This window comes from Eurosta solidaginis, chromosome 3 (genome assembly GCF_040869045.1).
Source record: "Eurosta solidaginis isolate ZX-2024a chromosome 3, ASM4086904v1, whole genome shotgun sequence".
NCBI classification, from domain to species: domain Eukaryota; kingdom Metazoa; phylum Arthropoda; class Insecta; order Diptera; family Tephritidae; genus Eurosta; species Eurosta solidaginis.
In genome coordinates, this window is record NC_090321.1 from 80,035,307 (window position 1) to 80,042,202 (window position 6,896).

Sequence of the window (6,896 nt, forward strand, 5' to 3'; positions counted from 1 at the left end):
TCACACCACGGTGGCCGCCCGGCCTAAATCATATAGAGATATAAATATTCCTATTTAAGAAGCTCGACTTGAAAGGTACGTCGCCTCCCTCACAAATTGTATTAATTATTAATCATGCTGATAGTTTGCATGTACTACTAAGAAGCTGGAATGTATTAATCAACCGTACTCTTTAAGAAAGTACTACTCTTTGGCAGGTTGATGCCCTCAGATACAAAAGTTGACATTGGCGCCGTTGAATTAGTTGTGGGAAAGAGATTTCGACCTTAAAAAATTGTAAAAATTGTAAAAATTCTCCTATCTTGGAAATTTTGCTTTTGAGTGTCAAGGACACTGAAACTTTGAACAAAGATTTGGGCTCTAATAGGTTGTAATATTTAGGTAAAAGGCTTTTTATAGTTGGGACAGGGATCGTGATATTTAGAAAGCCCTTTTACAAAATGTGGAATCTTGTGACCGCTATTTGAGTAACTTCCCGTGGATATTGATTCATGAAACTAAGAAATTTCTTCGCTATCGGGCCTAGGATCGCGAAAATTCAAAAAATTGTCCGAGCTTGGAACGAGGCTTTGGGCTCTACTGTTGTTCCTCATAAAAATTTGTACAGTGGCTATGTTAAAATTAAAATCTCAAAGTTCGACAAGATTATGTCCTTGTTTAAAGATGCATTTTTCGTCTCCTCTGGTCCACTTATAAAAAGGAAGCTCTTAAATATTTTTATACTCAGTTGAGCAGAGCTCACAGAGTATACTAATTTTGTTCGTATAACGGTACTCCGTAACGGTATAAACTAATCGAGATAGATATAGACTTCTATATATCAAAATGATCGGGGCCATAAAAAGAAATTCATTTAGCCATGTCAGTCCGTCCGTCCGTCTGTCCGTAAACACGATAACTTTAGTAAATTTTGAGGTATCTTAATGAAATTTGGTATGTAAGTTCCTACCGAACTTAAAAAGTGCGATAATTCATTACCAAAGACGGATAAAGTGCTGAAACTTGGTAGGTGGGTTGACCTTATGACGCAGAATATAAAATTAATAAAATTGCGTGAAACCGCATACTTTTAAAAGAAGGTAATTTAAAAGTTTTGCAAGCTGTAATTTGGCAGCTGAGTATGTAATGTTCGGTTACACTCGAACTTAGCCTTCCTTACTTGTTTATTTATTTTTATTTGAGTATGCAGTTTTGGCCGTTTGGCGGCCACCGTGGTGTGATGGTAGCGTGCTCCGCCTACCACACCGAATGCTTTGGGTTCACACCCCGGGCAAAGCAACATCAACAATTTTACAAATAAGGTTTTTCAATTAGAAGAAAATTTGTCTTAGCAGGGTCGCCCCTCGGCAGTGTTTGGCAAGCACTCCGAGTATATTTCTGCCATGAAAAGCTCTCAGTGAAAACTCATCTGCCTTGCAGATGCCGTTCGGAGTCGGCATAAAATAAGTAGGTCCCGTCCAGCCAATTTGTAGGGAAAAATCAAGAGGAGCACGACGCAAATTGGAAGAGAAGCTCGGCATAAAATCTCTTCGGAGGTTATTGCGCCTTACATTTTTTATGCAGTTTTGTAGTACTATCAATTTTAATTTAAACAAGTACAAGTCCTAGATTTCTTAAAAAAGAATTTTCCCATGCTCTAAAGTTCGAAATTTCTGATTTTTTTTTTTATTTCGAAATTTTTGCGAAAACGTTGTTAAGATTGTTTAGGAATTCATGAGCTTAACACCGGATTATATTTATTGAATATTCAATTATTACGTTTTTCTAAGAGAAACTGAAAAGAAAGAAATAAACATTTACTGGCATATTGCGATGGTACCATCTCGAAAACCGCCACGTAGTCATCATCAGGCAATTTCGTAATGTTATCAAAGGTTTCACCGAGATTCGAGACGCGAATCACACGGAGAAACTTCAGTTGCTTTAACCACCCGGCTATTCTGCTTGTATTTGTTTCTTTTCTTATTTCAGTTTATCTCATTTCTACACTAACAACACAATTGAGACATTCTGTCTCTATATTAATTTGTGTGTTATGTAGATTTGTTTCTGTAAAGTTTCTTTTTCGTTGCGAATGAGAAGTTTTGTAAACTCGGGCTCAGTTTTACATATTTATGCTTGTTTGTTTAATGGTGTGTTCAATTTATACTTATTATTTAAGAATTCATGAGCTTCACACCGGCTTATAATAACTGAATATTCAATTATTAAATTAATTTGTGTTTGGTTTTCATAGTTCCATAGTTGCAAAATTCGAAATTTTCCTTAATGTTCCTAAATGTTTGCACTTTTTCCAAAAAAGGCTTTCGAGGCTTGTATGCAAAGTTGGAAAGTACGAAATTTTCTCGAATTTTTTCACTTTTTTGAAAACAGTTTTGAGAGTGGTTTGCATAGTTTCGGTTACAAAATTCATGGAATTTTTTTCATAAAATTTCATTATTTAAAAAAAAGTACAATATAATTGACATAATTAGATAAGTATTGCCACTGGCATTGCTTTGTTCGCTGCTGTGTGTAGGTAGGATATGGGTTAAGTCCTTTTTTGATTATGTGGGCTGCAGTTTTTTAACAGTTTTCCCTACAACTTGAAGTTTGAAAATATGCAAAGGATAAAAATATAATTTGAGAAGTCAATATTCACGCAATGTAGTCCCCGTCGTTTATAGCTATGCAAATATGTACATATGTGTCTCTTTTCAAACAATTTCAAGTACAAATTCCATACCTGCATATTTCTCTATTTCCATTTATATATACCAACAACTCTGCAGATATTTTCACTAGTGCCATTCTATAATTACATTGCAAATTTTGACTTTGTTGTGCTTGTTGTCGGTGTTGAGTGAGTCCTTGTAAATGCAAATTGCAATTATTCCAGTTGATTGCGTGCGTGCGTTATTTGACTAGTCGTTGTCGTCTGTATGGCGACCAATGATGACATGATATGAAACTTCTCGCTCTGAGAGCGCGTGAAAATGTGCATTTTTTATAACATTGACCATAGATGCCATCATCCTCAAAATCAAATTTGGGCATTTCGGAATAACTTTGGGGTATTTTACATGGTAAAGGTTTAATTTATGATTTTCACCGAAAACTTACTCAAGATTGTCAAATGGGATATCAAAAAACTCGAATTTTTTCAGGATCACAAATACAAAAAAAAGCTTATTTTACCCGTTAAAAATTTTTCCGTGACAACACGTGAAATTTAATTTTTTGATAGCTAAGATAAAATGTACTTATCTCTTTTCGTGCGTTAATATAACAGCTCATTTAATTTTGTTATTTCTTGTACCTTTTTTACAAATTTTTGATCCGCTTATGTAGTTGAATACACTTGAAATGAAAAATAATGAAAACGCACCGATTTTCTTGGAATTTTTTTTGCGCGGTTTACGCAACTCTGATCTTCAAGACCCATTCTTGGAAACGAATGAAGTTTGTTTACAATCGAATGAACCAATATTTACAATTGAATGAACCTTAAGACCCATTCCTGGAAACGAATTGAGAGAGAATGAATGTTTCGTATCATGTCATCATTGATGGCGACGTGTCAGTGCTGGTGTTGGTGTTAACGTTGACGTTGATTGTTGTCTTTTTTCATTTTTCGTTCATAGTTTCATTCTCTTTGCGACAAAAATAACAGAAATACTTACACGTACATACCTATGTTACAAAGAGTGCATTTGCAAAATAGGCGTTGCTGTTCTTGGTATTGCATGCGTATTCAAAGCTTTTCTAACGGTATATCTTCACACGCCAACATGCAAAACAAATGCTGTAATACAAACACTCACCTTAAAACTCTCAACAAAAATAACTTCAACAACAATAGAACAACAAGTAAAGGTGTCTAAGTTCGGGTGTAACCGAACTTTATATACTCAGCGTGAGCTTCAATTGTACATTTCATTTCAGATAAATTACACCAGGCAACACCCGTTTAAAAATATGTCTCCCCGTTTCCTCTTACGATAAAACTTGATAAGTGAAATATCATTGATTCAAAACTACTTTTTGCTAGGTTATATCTTATTATTCTAGTCTACGACCCTTTTAAATTTGTCTTATATCTAAGTTTCCGTGGCCTTTACCCGTTCCCGTCCATTTTTTCCAGAAATATTTCGTGCTATACGGAAAACCTGAGTACCGAATTTTATTACGATTCGTTAATTTTTCTTCGAGTTATGGCTCCCGAAACATAGAACATTGCTTAGTCATAAAAGGGGCGGTGCCACGCCCATTTTTTAAAATTTGAAGTTTTTCCTATTTATTATTATAAACCCACTTGGGAAATGAAATGCCATTGATATAAAGCCCTTTTTTGCAAAGATATAGCTTATTTTATTCGTCCACAACACTTTCGAAAATCTCTTATACAAAAGTGGGCGTGCTCCTTAACCGGTTTTGTTAATTTCTCTTCAAAGCATTCCTTGTAGTAAATGCAACCTCTCCGCCGAATTTTGTTACGATAGGTTTAACGATTTTTGATTTATGATTAATAATATTTGTAAAATTGATTTTATCACAAGTGGGCGGTGCCACGCCCATTTTAAATTTTTTTTCTTCAAATTTTAACAAGAGCCTCAATATCAGTCCACACTTCAAATTTCAACATTCTAGGTGTATTATTTACTAAATAATCAGTTTTTTTGTGTTTTCCAAAATGTTATACATATATATAAAAAGTGGGCGTGGTTATCATCCGATTTCGCAAATTTTCAATGCCAATCTATTCTGGGTCCAGATAAGCTCGTGTACCAAATTTGGTGAAGATATCTCATTATTTACTTAAATTATCGTGTTATCGGAAACCGCCTATGGAAGCAGAGGCGGAGGTAGAGGGCGGCCCCCATTCCGTTGGAAGGACCAGGTGGAAAACGATTTAAACTTCCTTGGTGTGATCAATTGACGCCGGTTGCCAGAGCGAAGGAGCGACTGGCGTGCCTTGTTGGACGGCCATAACCGTTTAGACGGTTAAGCGCCAATTAAGTAAGTAAGTATCGTATTAACGGACGGACAGACGAACAAGGCTCAATCAAATTTTTTTTCGATCTTGATGATTTTGATATACGGAAGTCTATATCTATCTCGATTCCTTTATACCTGTACAACCAACCGTCATTCGATCAGAATTAATATACTCTGTGTGCAAAGCACGCTGAGTATAAACACATTTAGTCAGCTGTAGACATCTGTCAGAGTTGATGTTAGAACGTCTTTCCGGTTGGATTTGCTGTTCTACATTCACTTCTTACTGTATTTTACTTCGTTTTGTCCTTAATCATCATGCAAATACCAATTATGCAACACCAAATGCGTTCCAATGATATTAGATGATAGGGATGTTTCGAATGTTCGTATTCAGATTCATAAAGACATGGATTTTTTTGAATGCTAAGGTCATAAACGACATGGACCTGGTTTTCGTTTCAAGTATTGCTTTTTACGTATACCGCAGGCACATGTCAAGTAATTTTTGAATGCTACCAAAATTCAATAGTCAGTTCTCCCCGTTATTAAGTACTGCAGGAAGCTGGCTTAGCAATTTTGTATGGATCTTTCCATGGGTTTTTTCGCGTACACCACGATTATCAATAGCTTCTAATCTAAGTAACCACACAGGTTCTTATAACAGCTCTGATTGCGTAAGAACTAAGAGCTACAGCTGCTTTGTTTCAGGCTGACGAGTGCGCTATGGAAGGCAGCTTTAAGAAATTTATAATAGTACTAATTGCTCATAATTTAGCTTGGAGTGCCGAGTTATACCTCAGAAGATTCGTCGTTTCATTCACAGACGGAGGGACGAACACTTATATTGTCGTCAAGGATAGATACTGTGTTATCGGGTTCGTCATCTCTTTCGCCATCTAGTAAGGACCAAAAGTGCACTCCCATAAATTAAACATGATTGGTAAGTTCGGTACCAAATCGCCAAGTCCTGCAAGAATTTGTCCCGATCTAGAAACCTTCAGTTTTCTACAGTTTTTCTGGTAAAACTTCATTCTACTAAGCAGCATAGTCATTTCGTCTTTTATCCGTGTCAGCAGCGGACATTGCTTATCGTACCAATTTTTTTCCAGGCTCCCTGAAAACCTAAGCTCGCATCAGCGGTACGCAATGAGGGTGCTCCCACTGCTTGGCTATGTCGTCAGGTCGAAGATTGTTCTTTGTGAAGCGATATGAAAGGATTTGTTTTCCATATATGTAAATTTGAGTGCCTGCAAAGCTTATAAGCCTTTCTCTCTTTGAAACCAAACGAGGCTCCATTCAACCTGACCCTCTTCTGTGCGATTTATTCAACCTGATTCTGCAAATCTGGACTGAAATTATCATATGCTGATTATATCATTGGGTCTTGTTGTCCTTTCTGTTATCAAAGAAGCGCTTGGCGCATTTACATATTGCCATCCACGGTTTTGTTGACGGATATAAATTAGAAATTTTTAAAGGATTTCTTCTATAGTGAAGCAGAATTAACTGCAAAAATTGTGCCAGCCTTGAGACCAGACGGAGAATCACTCTTGCTATCAACTGATTCTTCGGATTGGGTAGGCAACTGAAAAGTAAAGTCCTCTTTAGACGAATAAATTGAGAGAGTTCTCCTTTCAACAGAAGAAGAGGGAGACCTCCTGTGGGTTAGCTGATTAATGGAGGTGGACTCAATCTCCTTTATAAAAGTTCAGAGCGGCAGCTCTTAGTGAATTGATTACGTGCTTTCACTTCTCGGATATATCGTTAGGTCGAGCATTTTTTTCTGTCAGTTGATTAGAGAGCGGAGTGGATTAAATATTAGCTCTCTCTTTCGTGGGCGGCTTCTCGGGAACAAACTTTCTTTGGGTGACTGCGTGCTCTTTCTTTACACCATAGAGGGGTATTCCTATCTTAGC